Source organism: Moschus berezovskii, chromosome 24, assembly GCF_049115385.1.
Source record: "Moschus berezovskii isolate FMDL1 chromosome 24, NW_MosBer_1.0, whole genome shotgun sequence".
NCBI lineage: Eukaryota > Metazoa > Chordata > Mammalia > Artiodactyla > Moschidae > Moschus > Moschus berezovskii.
In genome coordinates, this window is record NC_142483.1 from 4,388,252 (window position 1) to 4,409,309 (window position 21,058).

General features: G+C 51.7%; 1 protein-coding gene and 1 long non-coding RNA gene across 5 annotated transcripts in view; one reads left to right on the top strand and one right to left on the bottom strand.

Moving 5' to 3' along the window:
- Positions 1-5,356, bottom strand: part of TSEN2 (tRNA splicing endonuclease subunit 2) — a 43,023-nt gene extending 37,667 nt beyond the window's left edge. For 2 of the 3 annotated variants that reach the window (XR_008684125.2, XM_055413550.2), the window contains exon 1: positions 313-5,232. The gene's annotated coding sequence lies outside the window, so the exon portion shown is untranslated. The other variant, XM_055413551.2, reaches the window with a different exon arrangement.
- A 13,939-nt stretch (positions 5,357-19,295) lies between these two features.
- Positions 19,296-20,854, top strand: LOC148773971 (uncharacterized). Of its 2 annotated transcripts, none has more exons than XR_016036177.1 (2): positions 19,296-19,378; positions 20,069-20,854. It is a non-coding gene; the product is annotated as an uncharacterized LOC148773971 (long non-coding RNA). The 2 variants fall into 2 exon arrangements; XR_016036178.1 differs by having other exon boundaries at positions 19,319-19,378; positions 19,709-20,854.
- Positions 20,855-21,058: the final 204 nt, after the last annotated feature.

Genomic DNA, 21,058 nt, shown 5'->3' on the forward strand with positions numbered 1-21,058 from the left:
TCCTGCCTACTCACTTGGCCTGTAGACATTTACCGAGCACCCACCAGAGGATCCTAAACACCAGAGGTGCTGGGGACAGAGAGAAAACCAAAAGGACCCCGTCCTCAAAGAAGTATACGCAGTGAGCACTTTGTACTCCAAAACAGGATCATCTCCCAGTTTTTCAGGTAAATTAATAATAATGACAGCAACTTTAAATGGTCATCATTTAAGGCACCAAGCGTGAGCGGCTAAGAGCAGGAAGCGTCAGGCCAGAGTGTGGGGACTGGAGTCGGCTCCCTGCTACCCAGCCATGTGATGGGCGAAACTTACTTTGTCTCTCCACGCTTTGGTTTTCTCCTCCAGAAAATAAGGATAAAAACAGGCTCCATCCTATAGTGAAGACCCAGAAGTTGCCTAGAACAGCCTCCAGCACGTGGCACCGAGTGCTCTATGTGTCCACTATGGCTATTATTACGGGCTGAGCACTACGAATGCCGCTGATGGATGAGACAGCAGGGCCAGGTCAGAGAAACTCTGTCAGAGGCCTGGAGGGGAAGGGCTCTGCTCCTCCCCCCAGGTCCTGCTGGGAGCACAGGTGGCAGCCGTCCCTCTCGGTTGAAGGCCCACTGCTGTTCCAGGTTACGGGCTGAGGGTTACGGAGAATCCTGGAACTACTTGACACCCAGCACTACTAGAGTCCCTTGAACAGCAAGGAGCTCAAACCAGTCCATCCTAGAGGAAATCAACCCTGAATATTCACTGGAAGGGCTGATGCTGAAGCTCCAATACTTGGGCCACCTGATGCCAAGAGCCGACTCACTGGAATATGGGAGAGACTGAAGGCAAGAGGAGAAGGGGCTGACAGAGGATGAGATGGTTAGACAGCGTCACCATGACTCAATGAACCCGAGTATGAGCAAACTCTCAGAGACAGTGAAGGATAAGGGAGGCTGCGTGCTGCAGTGCAGGCAGCTGCGAGTCAGACACGACTGAGCAACTAAGCAGCAGCAGCACTCCGAGGGAGGAAAGGAAGGTGAAGCCGGTGTCTCTCCCTTCCTCAACCCGAGGAGACAAAACAGGGAGAGCACACACACAGGCTGCGGTTCAGCAATGGCTGGAGGAAGGAAGCCAAACCGGGTGCGCTGTGTGAGAAAGACAGAGGACCACAGCAGAGGCATCAGCTCAGGAAAACTCAACACGTGCAAGGGGGGAACGCAGGGAGTGCAGGAGACAGCGCCCGTGCTCCACGTGCTGGGCAGGTGCGCCCAACGACACGGGGCCTGGAGCCTGCTCCGCCCCCAGTCCCGGCTCTGGACCGGACTGAGGCTGACAGCACACGCGGTGCCTGAAGACCCAAGGGCACTGTACCACCCACGTGTTTAGCCTCCCGAGCTCCAAACGTTCGCGGGGGGAAAAGCACTGCTGACTGCTTAGCTGCGCCCTGCACTTGGTACCAGCATCTGTTGGACACAGGATGCACTCAAGCCTGAAACAGCCAGTGAAGGCGGTGAAAGCTGGGGCAGGAAGCTGAGCGGCTCCCGGGGTTTAGGTCCATTAAAAAGAAACCCAGGGACTTCCCTGGTGGTCCAGAGGCTTAAGACGCTGTGCTCCCAGTGCTGGGGGCCCGGGTCCCATCCCTGGTCACGGAACTAGATCCCACATGCCACAACTAAAAGAGTTCATAGGGCACAATTAAGAACCCACTGCCAGCACTAAGAGAGGGCACAGTCAAATATTTAAAAATAAATATTAAAGAAGCGTGCGTGTGTTGCCACAGACTCATCGCGGCAACGTGTGTGCTCAGACTTTTTGATTGTTGCTAATGAGACAGCAGAGGAATAGTATCCAGTGTAGTTGTAATTTACCCTTTTTAAAATATTTCAATCTTTTTCTGTATGGTTTTTCATTTCTCATGTGGTTGAGGTCATGCTGTGGATACGAGGGGAGACAGACATGCCGCTACTTTAACGAGTCCACGGGCCAGATGGGGAGACAGACACACACACAAATCATTCCTGGCAGGGCAACGAGCATCAAGGACCACAAGGACAGGCAAGTGAGCTCCACGCCCAGCAGACCCGCTCCTCCCAGAGACGCACTGACTCTTTCACTCTTTTCCCACAGGCGAGGAGCCTGCATGCTGCAACTGAAAAAAAAAAAAAAGATCCCAAGTGCTGCAACTAAAACCCAGTGCGCTGAAACAAATAAATATTAGGGAAAAGAAAGAAACCGAAGCATCGTCCAATGTATAAGGATTCCTCTAGCCACCCTCCAGAAGATGAGAAGGAATTAAATGAGGACAAAGAAAACCAGGAACCAGGGAAGTTAGAGATGCTGATAACCAGTTACAATAGTAACTATAAATAATCAGCAAGTTGGAAGACTGCTTCACAAGACTGCTATAAAGTATTCCAAACAGCAAAATGCCACATGATTTCTAAATGAGTCCCTCAACAGATGTAAATATTGAGCATGACGGTATACATTTCATGTACATATATGTGTGTGTGTATATACGCACACATGTCGCCATATAGTGTTCAGAACAAAACTATGTATACCACATTAATGGGCAATTAAGACATTCCCTCTCAAGGGCTTTTTAAGTAGAATTTCACTTGCCAATGTCACTCAACCCAAGCAACTACAGTGGACCCCGAACCACATGGGGCTGCCCTGCATGGGTACATGCACACCCAGACTTTTTTCACTTGTAAATGCTACAGTGATACACCATCCGTGGTTGGTTGAGTCCACAGATGCATAACCTTAGATATAAAGGAACCAGGGATATGGAGGCAGACTGAAAACTACGCTCGGAGTTTTGACGATAACAGAGGGTCAGCACCCTGACCTTCTATGTTATTCAAGTGCCAAGTGCATTTAGCATTCAACTGAAGAAACAGCAACTTATTCTAAAACTGAAAATAACGTGCTGACTTTTTTGAGGCAGGATGCTGGTTTCTAGTTAGGATTTCCAGGAGTAATTGGTGGACTTTTATAAGCAGTTCATTTTTATAACTTAACCGCTGGTTAGTATTTGACTTGTATATATTACAAGATTTGTAAAAACAGAAAATGTTCAATGACTAACTTCAAGCACTTCCAATTAAATTCTCTCAAACCAGTGAAAGAGAAAAGTTCTGCCTTAATTTGCCTAGTTTGTTTAGGATTCTCCCTTTCAGACTGCTGTTATACTCTTTAAACCTAGAATGAGCTCTGATACTTGATGGCAAGAACTCTGTACTTCAATCCAAGTTGGCATCATAGAAGGTTCCTCTCACAAGACTCCCTGTTTTTCACAAGACCTCAAAATTCGGAGGTCTGGTGTCACCTCTGTGCATGTGACCACATGGACATCAAGGAGGATGTGCCTCTTAGTAGGCCTTCCACATGTGCAGAGCTACCATTATGATCGTGTGATTTTAATAACCCACGTTATGTTTCCTGAACTCAATTTCACCTTCAAATTGATCAGGACTAGAAAACTGTGTGGAAGCCACTCACACATTAAACAACTAAGACCCGGTGCAGCCAAATAAGTAAATAAATAAAAAAAGATTTTTAAAAACATGCTGCATCCATACAGGCTTCCCTGGTTGGTAAAGAATCCGCCTGCCAATGCAGGAGACTAGATCCCTCGGTCAGGAAGATCCCCTGGAGAAGGAAATGGCAACCCACTTTAGTATTTTTGCCTCGGAAATCCATGGACAGAGGAACTCGGCAGGCTACAGTCCATGGGGTCGCAAAGAGTCAGACATGACTTAGCGACTAAAGAACAACAACATACCCACGTATTGGAACATTACCAGCAATTAACAGAAATGAAGGTTAAAAGGGAATTCTCTGACTTCTCAGCAGACTTTAAGACTCTGTGCTCTCATTGCTAAGGTTCAATCCCTGGTTGAGGAACTAAGTTCCTACAAGCCATAATGCGTGGCCAAAAAAAAACACAACAAAACAAGTTTAAAAGATTAAGAAAATTGACCTGGGGTCATATATAACAGTGGCTCTCAAACTCGGCTGCTCTTAGAATCACCTGGGGAAATTTTGAAACTCCCAATGCCCAGGCCTAACCTACAATTACATCAGAAGGTCAGAGATGGGATCCAGGTGATTTCAATATGTAGTCCATGTTTCCAACCACTAGAGACAGGATGGCCTATTCAAACTCAATGCCAACAGCCACTGTAGAGGAGGAAAGGAACTGGGAGCTGGCGGGGAGTGCTCTGCACCTGTAAGGAGCTGTTCCTTTTGCTTTTCCAAACCTGGCTATACTGACTCCAGGCACCCACAGTGTTAAGTACACAATACATTTAGTTTTCTATCAAAAGCAGGGCTTGTTCCTAATTCTTCCCTTGAGCACACAAGCTAACACCTTTTAGGTGTTCAGTAAATGTTTATTCCAAACAAAACAAAGGAAGACAAAAAGGGAGGGGGAAGGTACCATTATTTAATTTTCCTACCCTCTGGGCCCACCTTGCCAAACCAGCTGGTTAAAGCCTCCCACTCAGTAGAACTCACATTCTCCCAATTAAAAAAGAAAAAACAAAAACAAAAAAACACGCTTGAGGCTCCAAGAGCGTACCTTGTAGGCTAGGGGTGGCAAGGATGAAAAGGAAAAGACAAACAAGCCTGCCTCTGGGGAGCTTTCAGGTTAGAACCCGATACTAAGACACACAAACAAAAGTTAAACCTTTGAAGACTGATGGGTGATTGTGCGAGTGAGCCTGGTACTGGGCCTACCATGTGATGTGCGAGCCAGGCGAAAAGCTGCAGCTGCAACTAATGAGCAAAAAAAAAAAGGAAAAAAGTCAAGGGCTCAACAGACTCCCAACTCCATGTCGTAACCTGTCCCTTTGCCGGTCTCCTACAGCGGCGCCCGGCAACCCTACTAGCGCCCAAAGAAGGCGCCTCTAGGGCACGGTCTGTTATCAGATGCACCTCGCCTTACTCTGCCCCGCGGCGTCAGTGTTTCCAGAAAAAGCGTAGAAAAGAGAGGGCTGCAGATGCACGGATAAGGGGAGAGAGAACTGACATTCCGGCAGAACTAGGAAGCCGGGCCCTGCGTCCCGGCCCAGTTCCGCGTGGCTGTGCGCCCGGACGAACGTCCCGGGGTCGCTTCTACTCTCGCCCCCACGGAGAGCTTTCGGAAGAGGCGACGCCTCCTCAGGCGGACGAGCCCCGCGAGGGCCGCGGCCACCGCGCTCGGCGCCTCGAGTCGCCTCCCGCTCCCGGGGGCCCAGGGTACCTTACCTTCCTCCGCCCCCGGCGCGCGCGCGGCGTTACCCCGGCAACGCCGGCCGCGGGGGCGGACACCGCTGTCGTCAAGCAGCGCGGCCGCAAAGCCGGGCGACTGCGCAGCCGCGCAGCCCGCGTGAGGGCCCGCCGGGTCTTCGCGCACCGCGCCTGCGCGGGGCCTGCAGGCGGGTCTCAGTGGGGTGTGCCGCCGGAGTGAGTCGCGGGCGGCGCGTCCTCTTTCCGGCGCTTCCCGCGATTGTACCGATAGCCCCTCTGCACAGGTGCTGTTCTCGTTTAATCTCCACAGCAGTCCCACAAGATCCATTTCACAGATGAGATCTGAGTTACTTAGCCAGTGTCACGTAGCTGGGAGGTATTGGAGTGACAGCGATAGGATGAGACACGAAGCCAGGTATTAAGGAGTTGTGGTCCTCACCCCTGGGGAGATGGGTTGCTTGAAGCGACTGCACTTGTCATGACCCAAGCCCTGAGGAAGCGGGTCGGCTGAGTTCAGCCCGCAGACCTCAGCCTTCTCAACGCTTCTGTGTAAGTAAAGTATGCAGGGAACCTGTAAGGAATTGCCCCCTCGCAAAGCGCACCCACCAGAAGCCACGGTGGGCATCAGCCGCCCCATTTAGCGTCCAGGACAACAGGCCTGGAGTCAGACCTGCGTTAGCATCCTCACCCCCCTCCTCACCAACTGTGTGGTCTTTCAGTTCAGTTCAGTCGCTCAGTCGTGTCCGACTCTTTGCAACCCCATGAATCACAGTAGGCCAGGCCTCCCTGTCCATCACCAACTCCCGGAGTTCACTCAAACTCATGTCCATCGAGTCAGTGATGCCATCCAGCCATCTCATCCTCTGTCGTCCCCTTCTCCTCCTGCCCCCAATCCCTCCCAGCATCAGGGTCTTTTCCAGTGAGTCAACTCTTCCCATGAGGTGGCCAAAGTATTGGAGTTTCAGCCTCAGTATCAGTCCTTCCAGTGTGTGATCTTCAGTGAGTGCCAACAAGAGCCTCTTGATGAAAGTGAAAGAGGAGAGTGGAAAAGTTGGCTTAAAACTCAACATTCATAAAACTAAGATCATGGCATCCGGTCCCAGCACTTCATGGCACATAGACGGGGAAACAGTGGAAACAGTGACAGACTTTAATTTTGGGGGGCTCCAAAATCACTGCAGATGGTGACTGCAGCCATGAAATTACTCCTTGGAAGGAAAGGTATGACCAACCTAGACAGCATATTAAAAAGCAGAGACATTACTTTGCCAACAAAGGTCTGTCTAGTCAAAGCTATGGTTTTTCCAATAGACATGTATGGATGTGAGAGTTGGACTATAAAGAAAGCTGAGCGCCAAAGAATTGATGCTTTTGAACTGTGGTGCTGGAGAAGACTCTTGAGAGTCCCTTGAACTGCAAGGAGATCCAACCAGTCAATCCTAAAGGAAATCAGTCCTGAATATTCATTGGAAGGACTGATGCTAAAGCTGAAACACCAATACTTTGGCCACCTGATACGAGGAACTGACTCATTTGAAAGGACCCTGATGCCGGGAGGGATTGGGGCAGAAGGAGAAGGGGACGACAGAGGATGAGATGGCTGGATGGCATCACTGACTCGATGGACATGAGTTTGAGTAAACTCCGGGACTTGGTGATGGACAGGGAGGCCTGGTATGCTGCAGTCCAGGGGGTTGCAAAGAATTGGACACGACTGAGCGACTGAACTGGACTGAACCTTTCTGAACCACAGTTTCCTCTATTAAAAAATGGGTCGTCAGGATCATGAGGGATGAGCGAAACAAAGGTGCCTTGGGGATTATAAAAGCTTCTCCTCCCTGGTTATTTTAAAGGAGGCCTGGTAGGGAGTGCAATATATACCTTCCTAAAATAAATCCCAGGGTCCCCAGCACACATTCCACACATGCTGGGCAGTGGGGAAGGCAGGAGGTGGGAAAGGGTGGCAGATAATGCCAGAGAGATTAAGGAGGCTAAGTGTGACACGCTCTGAAATCCGGACCTTCCCCAACCTTCTTTTGTCTCCAGACCTTTGTGAACACTGTAGCCTCCACCTGGAACATCCTTCTCCCAGGTCTGCAGCAATGACTCCTGGTCGCCCTGTAGGTCTCAGTTCAGACCTCTCTTCTTCAGGACACCTCCTCTTGCTTCCCCAGGCTGCCCTGAGTGACATTCCTCTGTGTTCTGGGATAGTCTGGTGCCCCCCTGAAAAAAGGTAGTGAAAGTGTCAGTCACTCAGTTGTGTCTGACTCTGTGATTCCATGCATGGATTGCGGCCCACCAGGCTCCTCCATTCATGGACGTCTCCAGGCAAGAATACTGGAGTGGGTTGCCATTTCCTTCTCCAGGGGATCTTCCTGACAAAGGGATTGAACTCGGGTCTCCCACACTGTAGGCTGATTCTTTACTGACTGAGCCACCAGGGAAGACCTGGTGACCCCTGTGACGTCCCTAATTCCTGATCCTCCTTAACTTGACTGTGAACTCCTGGCAGAAAGAGCCCCAGACATGGCACTTAGTGGGTACTCTGCCTGCAGGGGCCTTGACTGCTCAGCTGAGGAGTTCAGACTTTAGAGAAATAGAAATCAGAGTAGGTTCCTGGTTAGAACATTGCAAAAAAGGGAGAACTTCAGCAAGATTTGCAGAATGGTGGTGCCAGGATGGACTGGGTTGGGAAGAGACAGCTGGAGGTGTGCTGTAATATTGCACCAGAACAAGGCAATGGAGGAAATGCTGCAGTTGGAAGGAGAGGGTTTTTAAAATGAAAGAGAATGTAGAGACTGTCCAGTTCAACTTCCTTATTTACCTGGTAAGGAAAAAGGCTCAGAGTCACCAGAGGTAACAGAGCAAGTCTGAGGGGGAGCTGAGACTAGAGCCAGGTCTGGGCAACCTTATGGGTGCTCTGCGCTCAAGGGCTTGGGATGTGCTCACGATGGGCTCTCAGGGGCCATGATCTGGAGTCCTGTCCCCACAGAGGGTCCCGAGTAAAAGCTGATGAACGAAATATTCTCGCAGCAAGATTTTCTCCTTGGTGGTGTGTTTGTCGCTTCTCCCCCACCCCCACATGCCACGCAGGATCTCAGTTCCCTGAGCAGGGACTGAACCTGGGCCACTGCAGTGAAAGCCCAGAATCCTAACCACGAGGCCACCAGGGAACTCCAAACAGTGTGTGTTTTAGACCTTTTGTTATGGTCCTTTTCAAACATACACAAAAGGAGAGAGAATAGCCTAATACCTCATCACTTCCAGCATCTTCAAACTTTGGTATCTTGATTCTTTTATACTGTCCATAAAATACACTTCTCTCCCACTGCTAGGGTGTTTTAAAGCATCGTATAATTTTACACTTTATATTTTGATATGTGACTCAACAGGTAAGAATTTAAATTTTATTACCTCCATACCTATATAGTTGCTTCTTGTTATTCACAGTAGTTCTGTAAAGTCACCATGAACACGGAATTAGAGAATACTGAATCACTGCTTCTAGGGGAAATATAGGTAGGTTCCTGCCAGCCTCCGGTCACCACATTTTCATCAACCAACTGATTTGCAACCTTGTTTTATTTGTGCTTCTGCTTAAAAACACTTCACTTAATGTCTACAGTAGATTCATCAGCATTGAACTCATGGCCCACATGTGTAAAACTCACGAGTGAAGCAAGCGCGTCTAACGTACGTCTCGTCAGACACAGCACGGCCTTCCCGGCTTAGGAACGATGGACAGCACCTCAGCACTCTGCTTGGGGGTCCATTTGAAAATCACCAACTCAAAGCACAAAAATATGAAAAGTTTGGCACTAAAGAGATGGCAAAAAGCACACCTGTTTATGACATGAGAGCTGAAACAAGACAGATGTCAGCTACTGACATCAGCTGAGAACATGCCTACCGGGAGACCCAAATTTTTCTCCTCTCTACACATGTGCGTGTCTGTAAGTGACCTAGTACTCTGAGTATTGGTTTCAACATTACAAATAAATTTTAGCCAGCAGGTGAATTTGCAAATGCAGAATGTGCCGATAATGGGGACTAACTGTATAAATATATATTCCCAATTTCATTAGCACATCTAGCAAAATGAACAACAATCCTTAACATCTGTGAAATGTAACACAGAAGCGATAGGTACTATTCGGGATACATGTATCCGTTCAGTTCAGTTGCTCAGTCGTGTCCGACTCTCCGCGACCCCATGAATCACAGCACGCCAGGCCTCCCTGTCCATCACCAACTCCCGGAGTTCACTCAAACTCATGTCCATCGATACCTGTATACTATAATAAATAAAAATCATTTATCTGAAATTCAGAATCAGTTGGGTACCTTGTATTTCATCTGACCACCCTAATAATTTATCAGGCCTTTACATGTGCTCGCCACTTAGCATCTGATCTTGACTCTCACCACGGTTCTGTGAGATAGGTGTTCTCACCGGCATTTCACAGGTGAGGTTCCCTCCCCGCCCAGGTTTCCAGAGCTAGGAAGTAGGGGAGGCCAGGCGACACTCCATCGGTCTTGCATTCATTTTTATCCATCATGTTTGATACAGGAGGGCGGTGCATTGACAAAAGCACAGCTTGAAACGTGTATATATGTTTGTGTGCGTGTTCAGGGAGGTCTTGATTCTTTTTCAAGTCTGTGGACTGAAACCCGCCAGGCTCCTCTGTCCATGGGATTTTCCAGACAAGAATCCTAGAGTGGGTTGCCGTGTCCTTCTCCAAGCATCTTCCCGACACAGGGATCAAACTCATGTCTCTTAGGGACTCCTGCACTGGCAGACGGGTTCTGTACCACTATGCCACCTGAGACAGGGGAATACAGAAATGCTCCACAGGGAGTGTTGGGCAGGGGGTGGGGGGGGGGAGGTCAGGGAAGATTCAGATGGGCTGAAGAATCCGGGAGGCTTCCAGGAAGAGATGGCCTTTGAGCTGCTCCTGGAGAAGGGTGAGCGTGGAGGAGGGAGACAGCAGACAGTCAGGGGCACAGGGCAGGCCCACGTGCCAGGAGATGTGGGCCTGGACTTTCTGGAGCAGGAAAGGAGCTGGGCCTGGCAGGGCAGGAGGTCGAAGCCGCCGATAAGGTCTGATAGGCAGGGCGGGACCCGATCTCGCAGGCGCTTGAATTCCAGGCTGGGCGTTTGGACTTTACCCCGCAGACAATGGGGAGCCACCGGCGTTTCTGAGCCGGGCAGGGCGGCCCCAGCTGCCGCCCCATTGTTTTCCTCAGACGGGCTGAAAGCCCTGCAGTACTTCCGAGGAGGCCACTAGATGGCAGTATTTTAGCAAATTTCAACTACCGAGCCGGAGAAGGCAATGGCAAGCCACTCCAGTACTCTTGCCTGGAAAATCCCATGGATGGAGGAGCCTGGTGGGCTGCAGTCCGTGGGGTCGCTAAGGGTCGGACACGACTGAGCGACTTCACTTTCACTTTTCACTTTCACACATTGGAGAAGGAAATGGCAACCCACTCCAGTGTTCTTGCCTGGAGAATCCCAGGGAAGGGGGAGCCTGGTGGGCTTCCGTCTATGGGGTCACACAGAGTCGGACACGACTGAAGTGACTTAGCAGCAGCAGCAGCAACTACCGAGCCTCCAGTTTCCAGGGAGGAAAACCGACACACGCAGCGACCCAGCAAAGGGTTCCACGCGTTTACCCGCAGCATCCGCAACAGAAAACACCCGGGCTGGAAAGGAAAATCAATCGGGGGACTGCAGTCCAGCTTCCCCCGGCCGGCGGGACGAAACCTCAGATCATTTCTCCGCCGTGAAGGAGAAAGGGTTCAGGATGTGCAGGAATGGGCGTTCCATTTTAACAAGCGCCCTGCAGGCATTCTCCAGCAATTCAGCCTCATTGCAGCCCTTGGAAGGAGATGCTGCCATCCCATTTTACAGCTGAGGCCACTGAGACGCTGAAGAACACATTTGCTCAGTTATTTACGGAGCTGACACCAGGCTAGGCAGGGAGATAGAGCTGGCAGCGGGTTTAAGGGGTGCGGGCTGGGAGAGCCCCCAAGGCTGCGCTTTCCTGGGCCCAGGGACCCCAGGGCAAGGTGCCGGTGTTACCTTTAGATCCTACTTTGGCTGCTGGAAAAACCCGCAGCGTAGATGGTGGGAGCTGCTGGACTCCTACCATTTGCCTGATTCCAGCTGCTTTTGAGAGACCGTCTGGAATGATTCTCACAGCCACTCAGTGAATTAGGGGTTATCACACAATGGTTTTACAGGTAAGAAAACAGACTCAGAGAGGTGAAATGACTTGCCCAAGGTCACACTGGGGTTCATCACAGGAGGAGGAAGTTGATCCCACATAAGCTTACTCCTCCCTGTGATTAATGAACCAGATTTCAACGTCTGGGTAAACTTCCTAGAAAAGACTGGGCAGAGATGGAACACACACGAAGATTTTTTTTTTTATTGAAGCATGATGGTTGGTAATTAAAAAAGGAAATGACCTAAATGTCCATCCCTAGAAGAATAGACATACAGAACATGGTACAGAGGATTTATATTATAAAGTTGAAAAGTAGTCTCAGCCATAATGCTTCTGTGCTCATTAGCGTGGACAGATTTCACAAACATGTTTGCTGACAAAGGCAAGACGCAGAATGATATGAATCCGATTAACTTTCCATTAAGTTAAAACACAGCCCAAACAGTATCAAGGCCTCAGCCTGTGCATAGGTATGTTAAATTATTTTAAAACAACAGGAAGATTATGCACCAAATTCACTCGTTATCTGTGGGCCTTGGGTAGTACATAAGGGGGTTTTTAGCTTTACATTTTATTTCTTAAAGAAAAATAAAACTACAGAAGTAAACATAGGGGTAGCAATATAGGCAATTGTTAATTTGGTATATTGACTTCTCTATTTTAATTTTTGCACAGAAAAGATGCTTCAAGTAACTGGATAAATACAAAGACAGGAAATGACAAAACCTAAATAATTTTCCTGCTTAGGATCAGCGGTTTGAAGATGACGGTTGCCTGCACTCTGGGAGGGCGGGAGAGGACCCTAGGGCAAGGTGATCAGAGGAAGGGGTGGACAAATTTGACCAGAAATGCACAGTCCTGGCTCTGGGGTTACGGGGGTCCAGGTCACCAGCAATCGCAGAGTAACAGTTCATCCTGGCAACGCCCAAGTGGTCCCAGCATCCTGTGACTGTCACGCCTGCCAGGGAGCAGCGGGCAGCCAGTGAGGCTGTGGGGACTCCAGGAGGGGGGCAGAGGGGACCAGGAGAGGGTGCAGGGGCCCCCGGAAGACGCAGCTCCTGTGTGGCTGGACGTGGCTACACCCTCTGGCCCCGCTCCCACCATCCCTCTCCTCTGGTCATTTTCTCTGGACTCAGGATCACACGGACCACTTAATGTGTGGCCTGGAGGGGTCACACCCCCTCCCAATAAAAGGTGCTGCAAGTAGAAACTGAAGGCAGTTCTCACCCTGCCCGCCTCCTGGGGCTGCAGTGCCCAGTGTGGCAGGCCTTCAGTACTCTGCAAACTATCGATCACTACACAAACAAAGTCTTCTCACTTTTCCTCGTTCTTTACATTTGTCCTATTGCACAAAATAAAAAAAGATCCATGTCAGTTCAGTTCAGTTGCTCAATCGTGTCTGACTCTTTCTGACCCCATGGACTGCAGCGCGCCAGGCTTCGCTGTCCATCACCAACTCCTGGAGCTTGCTCAAACTCATGTCCATCGAGTCGGTGATGCCATCCAACCATCTCATCTTGTGTGGTCCCCTTCTGCTCCTGCCTTCAGCCTTTCCCAGCATCAGGGTCTTTTACAATGTGTCACTTTTTCACATCAGGTGGCCAAAGTATTGGAGCTTCAGCTTCAGCATCAGTCCTTCCAATGAATATTCAGGACTGATTTCCTTGAGGACTGACTAGTTTGATTTCAGTCTCATTTTCCTTGTATTGGCTCATTTTCCCACTCACTTATTCCTCCCAACAGCTCCGTTAGTGAACACTTTTATTCTTCCCATTTTGAAGATAAGGAGACTGAGTTGGAGAAGTTATGTAACTGAGCCAAGGTAATCCAGCTAAGAAGTTGCAGAGGTAGGAATCAGACCCAGCTCTGCCTGACTTTGGGCTTCCCAGGTGGCGCTGGTGGTAAAGAACCCACCTGCCAATGCAGGAGACATAAGACGCTACTTTGATCCCTGGGTCAGAAAGATCCCCTGGAGGAGGGCATGGCAACCCACCCCAATATTCTTGCCTGGAGAATTCCATGGACAGAGGAGTCTGGGGGGATGTGGTCCATAAGGTCACAGAGAGTTGGACGCGACTGAAGTGACTTAGCATGCACACACACTGCCTAACTGCAGGGCCACTGTGCTGTATTGATAAGATATGCTTGATGGTCTCATATCCTAAAAAGGAGAATCTGGGGTTTTGTTCTGCTTTTTTTCTCTTCCTCATAGAAATTTTCTTTGTTCCAAGTTGCTCTTGTGTGTGACCCCCACCCCCCCGCCCCGCCAACCTAGCCCCCTCTCTGAGCTCAGGGTTGTCACTTCCTAGGTGGTTGAAGAATCCATTGGTCTGCTCATAGGAGAGGCAGGAGGAGAAGCCCAAGGTGTCCCAAACCTGGCTTTCCTCTCTCCTGGGCACGTCTGCCTCCGATGTTAAAAGGCCTGGATTCCAGGCAAACCAGAAATAATGCCCCAGTCATCAGATTTGAAACCAAAATTCAGCAAAGACATGTATTTGCTGCCAGAAAGCAAATAGCTTTTTCTTTTCTTTCTCATTTTTTTTCACCCAAACAAAACATCCTCTTATGAAATATGTCCAATTTGCAATATTTACTTTCCCTTTATTTAATAACAGGAAAGGGTTTGCTGGAGTTCTGTTGATTTTTGCATTTCTTATTAAAATTCTTAAGGGGGTTTTGGGGGAACTTAATCAGCAGAAAAAGGAGAAGGAAAAAAAATCGCATCTGCATTCCACAGGCCTTATTAATGGAGGAAACTTGCTGTTTGTTTAAGAGCATTTTCTGATGGGAGAGGCAAATGGTCACGTGTTCCAGAGTCTCTGGCTCCTATTCTTGACCATGCCTCCTCCTCAGCTGCCTCCACAGCTCTGAACGCCTTGTCCGAAGCTCTCTGCCCGAGAAGATGGGGCTGCTCCGAAGCTTTCAGCCTGAGTAGATGCCCCGCTGCCAGACCAGGAGGGAAGCTAACATTCACTGAAGATCTGAGTGCAGTTCTCTGTGCCCACAATCTCACTTCACCTCAAGTCAGCCCGCCTGGCAGCCCTGGCTAGGCAGACAAGAAAACGGAGGCTTAGAAGGGTGAGGCCCCGTGTCCAAGCTCCCTTTCCTGGTGGCACACATTCCCTGGGATGAAACGGAAGGGAGTCCCGCCTCCAACGGCACCTCTCTGGGCGAGCTAGACAATGTCTCATTTTGAAGGGTCCGAGAGGTAGCGGGCCTTGCTGAAGGTCCCGCCGCTGAGGGCTGTGGAGCTGGGGTCTGAGCTGTGCGCTGCCTGGCTCTCAGATCCACCTTGATTTCGCTTCACCACACCTACTCTCTGGGGCCCAGAGCAGCGTCATGTTTCTTGTAATGAAATCCCTCACTCTCCTGAGGTTCAAATTCTCCACCCGAAGAGGGGTCCTGCCTCTTCCTTGGTTCTGGAGGCAGACTGCAAGGAACGGCAAGGGCTTTGTTTTGACATGTTCATTCTACCAGACATATTTATACAACATGATTTTTATTATACACATTATATAATCATTGCAACACATTTATTTCTAGAATAGTGCCTTATGCGGGGTCATTTTTCTTTTTTCAATAACTTTGTTTTTTTTAGTTTTGGCTGCACTGGGTCTTCGTTGCTGTGTGGGCCCCTTTTCTGGTTGCCGTGAGTGGGGGCCACCCTCTAGTTGTGGCAGGCGGGCTTCTCTTGTGAAGCACGGGCTCCAGGGCGAGGGCGGACTTCAGTAGTTGCGGCTCGTGGGCTCCTTAGTTGCAGTTCCCGGGCTCGAGAGCACACTCTCGATAGGGGCAGCCCATGGGCCTAGTGGCTCCATGGCATGTGGGATCTTCCCAGATCAGCGATCGAACCTTCGTCTCCTGCACGGACAGGCGGACTCTTTACCACTGAGCCACCAGGGAAGCCCACCAGGCTGTCTTAATAAAAGGCCTTGTGGACAGCTGGATCTCCACGCTCCCCGTCTCCAGAGAAGCGAACTGAGGAGGAATTTGCCCCAGGTTCTGGAGGCCAGAGCCAGGTCCAGGCTCCTTGGCCTCTCAGCTTGGTGCAAGCAACAGCCATCTTCCCGTCCATCCAGCCCCACTCCGTGTGGCCCCGAGGGGGAGGTTAGGACATTCAGATAAGCCACACATTGTATATGACGTCAAAGTTCTCAGGGCTCCAGCTGTGGAGCAGGTACTTGGAAAAGCTACTCTTGGAAATGCGGCAAATGCTACAATGGAGGGTATTGGGCCGGGGGGCAGGGCTCAGGACAGACTTCATGGAGGAGTGGAAGCTCGAGCTGGGACTTAAAGAATGAGGACAGACTGGCCAAGGCGGGAAGGCACCACAGGCTGAAGACCCCGCCTGAGCAAAGGCCTGGAGGTCTGAACACACAGGGAATATTCAGGAGGGATCCAGCAGTCTGCTGGGGAAGAGAAGCGAGCCTGGAAGGGACAGTGGGGACCAGGCTGTGAAAGGCCTGGAGCGCTATCCAGAGGAACGCAGGAAAGCTTGAAGGAGGGGAATGACTTGGTCAGATTTGGGTTCCGAAGATCCCCCTAGTTGCCAGAGGGCAGAAGAGGATGCAGAGGCTCTGAGAGGCCCTGGGAAGGAGGCAGTTCCATGTTCCAGGCCAGAGATCCCCAGGCCTCCCCACCTAAGTCCTCCTCCTCCGACCCTTGGATGAAATCCTCCTGCTCTCGCTGCTCCAGGCCCCGAACCACATGCCTGCCTGGAGCCCCTCCACTGGTTCCTGGAGTTCTAACTTCTCGGGCGGCTGCTCTGCACTGTCAAGGTCCTCTCTGCCCATGGACCTTAACCTGGAGGTCAGAGCCCTCCAGGAGAGGCCGAGGAAAGCCTTGAAAAAATTGCACAAGGACGGAACTGTTCTAAACACGGAACCTGTGTGTGGAGTCTCACAGAGACCCTGAAGCTGCTTTCACTTACAGGAGGGGGCGACTCCAAGACAACACCCTATAAATGATCAGCTCCATTCTGCAAACCCCTGAGGTATGCAAAGGCAGTCCAAGGAGGCAGAGGAATTAGGAGTGAAGATCGACTGCCTTGAGAGTTCAAGCATGGACCCAGGAGGGCTCTCAGGCCAGCGGGAGCTGGAGATGAATGTAGCAATGTTTCTAAAGAGAGACTGGTTCCATCTGAAGAAGGGCTGGGCAGCTGGAGAAGTACAGGACAGAAAAAGGAGGATGCTGTCCTGGCCAAGGATCATTCGGGGGCACCCCGGCGGTAGGCCCAGCTTGCTCCGACGCCCTGAAACCCTGGAATCGCATAACCGGGCCCTCCCTTCCCTCATCCTGTGCTCACCAAGCCTCGTTCTGATTAGAATTTGGCCTCCCCGTGCAGGGCGCCCACAGGGAGCTGGGGTGTTGGCTGGGGGACACGTGTATCCGGTCCCTTTGGCAGTTGTGTTTCTCGTTGCAAATTAGTAAATTGGGAACAGACAATTCACAGAAGAAGCAATACAAATGACTAAGAAGCACATGAAAAAAAAAAAAGTTCATCCTCACTAGCATTCAAAGAAATGCAAATTCAAACCAAAACCGAGATTGTTTTCTAGCTATTAAAGTAGGAAGGATTTCTTTAACTTAAAGCATTCTGCTGGGAAAGGGGTGATAAAGAGGCACCCGGGATGCTGCTGATGGGCGCATCATGCTACCTGCTGGGCTGGGCGAGTTGTGCCTTTACACTCCTGCAGCAGAGAACCGGGCAATCCTGGTGTGGAAGGAGTGGCTGGGAGGCCCTCTGCATGAATCTGTTCACCAAATGTTTAGGGAGCATCTAGTATGTGCTGGGCTTCCCTGGGGGTTCAGACTGTAAAGAATCCGCCTGCAATGAGGGAGACCTGGGTTCGATCCCTGGGTCGGGAAGATCCCCTGGAGGAGGAAATGGCAACCCACTCCAGTATTCTTGCCTGGAGAATCCCACGGACAGAGGAGTCTGGTGGGCCACAGTCCATGGGGTCGCAAAGGGTCGGACACGACTGAGCGACTGACACTGGTCTGTGCCAGGCTGGCGAGACACCAGCGAGGGAGGGGCCCCACAGAGATCTCACCGCCAATGCCAGAGGGCCCAGACCAAGAGGGAGGCTGGAGGCCAGTTCCAGGTGGGCGGAAGGGGAAGGAGACGGAGCGGAAGACAAGGGGAAGACGGAGCAGCTAACCTCCAGCTCCACCCGCCACCCCACAATTTGAGTCCTCCCCTGGTTCCAGGTCTGCCTCAGGCTCCTCTAGGCGGATCCCTGGGTATTTCCTAGAGTCGAAATCTGCCTGCTTGTCCACTCCCCAAAACTGATGTAACTGTGTCAGGCTGGGCCCAGGCAGGGGGCTGCGAACCAGAGAAAATGGAATATGAGAAACTCATGCAAGTCACAGTGAAGCCCTCTGGCACTGGGGCCCCGGGACCTGGGTCTCGGGAGGGTCACGCACTGCCTGGGTCACCTGAGGCGGGACGTGTGCCCTCCTTGGGCTGTGGTTCTCTTCCCTGTTAGACAGAGAGCAGGTATTTGGGTTGGGGTCACACGAGAGTGCCTGCCAGGTCGGGTGATCTTCACGGTCACGGTCATGGTACCGGGTTGGCCAGATACCGTGACTCGCTGCCCTCTGGCGGGGACCAGGGACACGGGGCTCCCGAGGCTTCTGAAAACTGCCCCGGAGAAAGACGTGAGACGGAAACAGCTCTGACCAGCCACGTGAACGTTTCCTGTGAACTTGGAGACCATTGCATGGTTTTACTGGTGCTGTGTTGTTGTTTAGTCGCTCAGTCATGCCCGACTCTTTGCGACCCCGTGGACTGGAGCCCGCCAGGCTCCCCTGTCCGTGGGATTCTCCAGGCAAGAATACTGGAGTGGGTTGCCGTTCCCTTCTCCAGGGGATCTTCCCAACCCAGGGATCGAACCTGGGTCTCCTGCAGGCAGAATGCAGGTGGATTCTTTACCGTCTGAGCCACCAGGGAAGTTCATGGTTTCATTTGAGGGGCCGGAATTCTTGTTCCAGCTGACTGCAGTTTGGGAGATAAAAACATGACTGCAGCCTGAGTCCTGATTCGGGAAGGGATGGAGCTGGTTTTCCACGCCGCGATCTCCAGGCCCAACTTCTGTGAAGATAACCAAGAGCTCCAGCCCTCAGATTCCACCTCTTAGGAGCTGTGTGACCTGGGGTGAGCAACCCCACCTCTCTGAGCCTCAGGGCTTCCTCTCTTCTGTGGAGGTTACATGGGCCCACGCCCCAGCTGGCTTTGAGGGAGAATGAATGGGGTTGGGGGCTTCCCAGGGGCACTAGGGGAAAAGAACCTGCCTGCAAAGGCAGGAGACGTAAGCGAGATGCGCGTTCGACCTCTGGGTCGGGAAGATCCCCTGGAGAAGGGAACGGCAACCCACTCCAGTATTCTTGCCTGGGAAATCCCATGGACAGAGGAGCCTGGCGGGCGACAATCCATGGGGTCGCAGAGAGCCGGACACGACTCTGAAATGACCGAGCACACATGCACACGGATGGGCTTGATGCTGGTGCAGCTCGGAGCCTGGGATCCGGGCCGCATGAGGGCCGGTGTGGATGGTGGCCACAGGGCAGTGGCGCCAGGGCAGTGGAGGCCACGTGCTGCCTGCTCAGCTCGCTGGGTGGGGAAGGTGTCTCCAAGGGGGTGGATCTCACCTGGGCAGGGGCTGGGGCCTTCCTGGGGGGTGAACTTTGACGGAGGCGGGAGGGAGTGCGAGGTGACCACGGACAGCCCAGGGGCCAGCGGCCAGCAGTGGGGAGCGTTGGCCGGAGGCCGGGGCCAGGGCAGCGGGGGCGGGGGCGGGGCCGGCGAGTGAACCTCAGGCCATTACGGGCAGGGTGACTCATCTGTGCCAACCGGCTGGTGAGACATAGAGAAACTCGGGGACAGGAAGATCAGCGGGACAACGCGTTCGAAAAGTTCTTTGAAAAGGGTGAGTCGACCTAAGAGTGAAGGCTCTGGGCTTCAGACAGAGTGGGATTCCCAGCCCGCTTCTGGAACCCTCCTGTGACCTTGGGCTTAACCTCGTGGGGCCTCCGTTTGCTCATCTGCAAGGAGGGGCCAATGGGCAGGATAACGGGCCGGTTATGCAGAGGTCCGGCCCAGGCCCACCCCCGGCAGCCGTGGGGCCCTGGGCCGGGAGGGATGTCGGCCTTCGCTGGGTCACTCTATGCATTTGGTCCCCATCCTTCGGCCTCGCCCGATTCCCCTGTGTGTACAGGCCCTCCCATCTGCTCCATACTCTCATGACCTTTTATCTCAGCCTTCCCCACAGCACTTATCAGCCTAGGCCTGGCGTGCACTGATGTTTGGTGAGCGTGCCTTATCGCCCCCGGGGGGCCTGGGTCTTACTCATGTCTGTACCCACCGGGCCCAGCACACAGCCTCCAGCCCTCCAGAGAGACTTCGCCGGACGCTTGAGGACTGGTCAGGAGGCAGAAATGGCAGCTGAGTGGTAGCCGTCTGTGTCCTGATACCTGAAAAGAGTATGCCCTTCGCAGTAATGAAAAGGGGAGGAAGGAATTTGTAAATGTGTTTTCAAAAATTCTACAGATTTCTTTTGACGGGTACGCTTGAATTCATCTTCACAGTGAATATGGCTTCCTGTGTCTTTGGTTTTTAGGCTGTGATATAAACAAAATGAATGAGAACTTCCCGCAGGATCCACGAGATGAAAGGTCCCCCTGGAATGTCTGAAAGCTGGCCTGCATGGAGAAAGCACTATCGCCCGCCATCAGCAGAGGCCAAAACAGATAAAAAGACAAAGCACCCCACTCTTGAAGTCTGAAGAATTCTGGGGCCTGCACCTGAGTGATCTTGTGTGATGTGACCCCCACTAAGCTGGCAGGGGGTGGGTGGCCCTTGAGGTCCTCAGAGCTGCCCTTGTGAGGACAGCAATGTGCAGAGCCTCGGGCAGGTAGTGGGTGCTTAGAGATGCCCACTACGCTTCCCTTCACTGCTTGGCAAGGATACACCAACTTATCTTTTGCACTTGTTCCATGAGGTTCAAAGTGACCTGTGTATAGTACAATGACCTGGATCTACCTCTACGAGCGAGCCCAGCCCAATCCCTCTTAAATGGATAAACCTCGATTTTGAGTCTCCACTAAATAGGAAGCAAGGTGGGAGACGCTGCTGGGGTTGGGGGCATGGGGATCAGCCAAGAATTGAGCCGGGCAGGATCTCGGGGAGCTCAACACCTGGCTGCTGGGGTTTTCTTCAATAAGAAGGTTCCAGAACTACTTTGAACAGAGCTGGACCATTACTGCGCGCTTTGCGACCCCATGGACTGTAGCCCGCCAGGCTCTTCTGTCCGTGGGATTTCCCAGGCAAGAATGCTGGAGAGGGTTGCCATTTGATGTCTCCAGAAACAACCAGCTAGGAAATAAAATCACTCATCTGCCAAATACTCACTGAGCCGAGAAGCCTCTCTTCCTTCTTCCCTCCTCTCCTGCCTGCCTCCCTGCCTCCCTCTCCTCCCTCCCTGCCTGCCCGCCTCTCTTCCCTCCCACTTTCTCTATAATTGTGGCAATTTTCCGCCTAGTCATTTTCTAAGCCTAACTCTCTGGGTCAGAAACGCCTGTGGAGTTTCTGTTCTTCCTTCTTGCCTGTC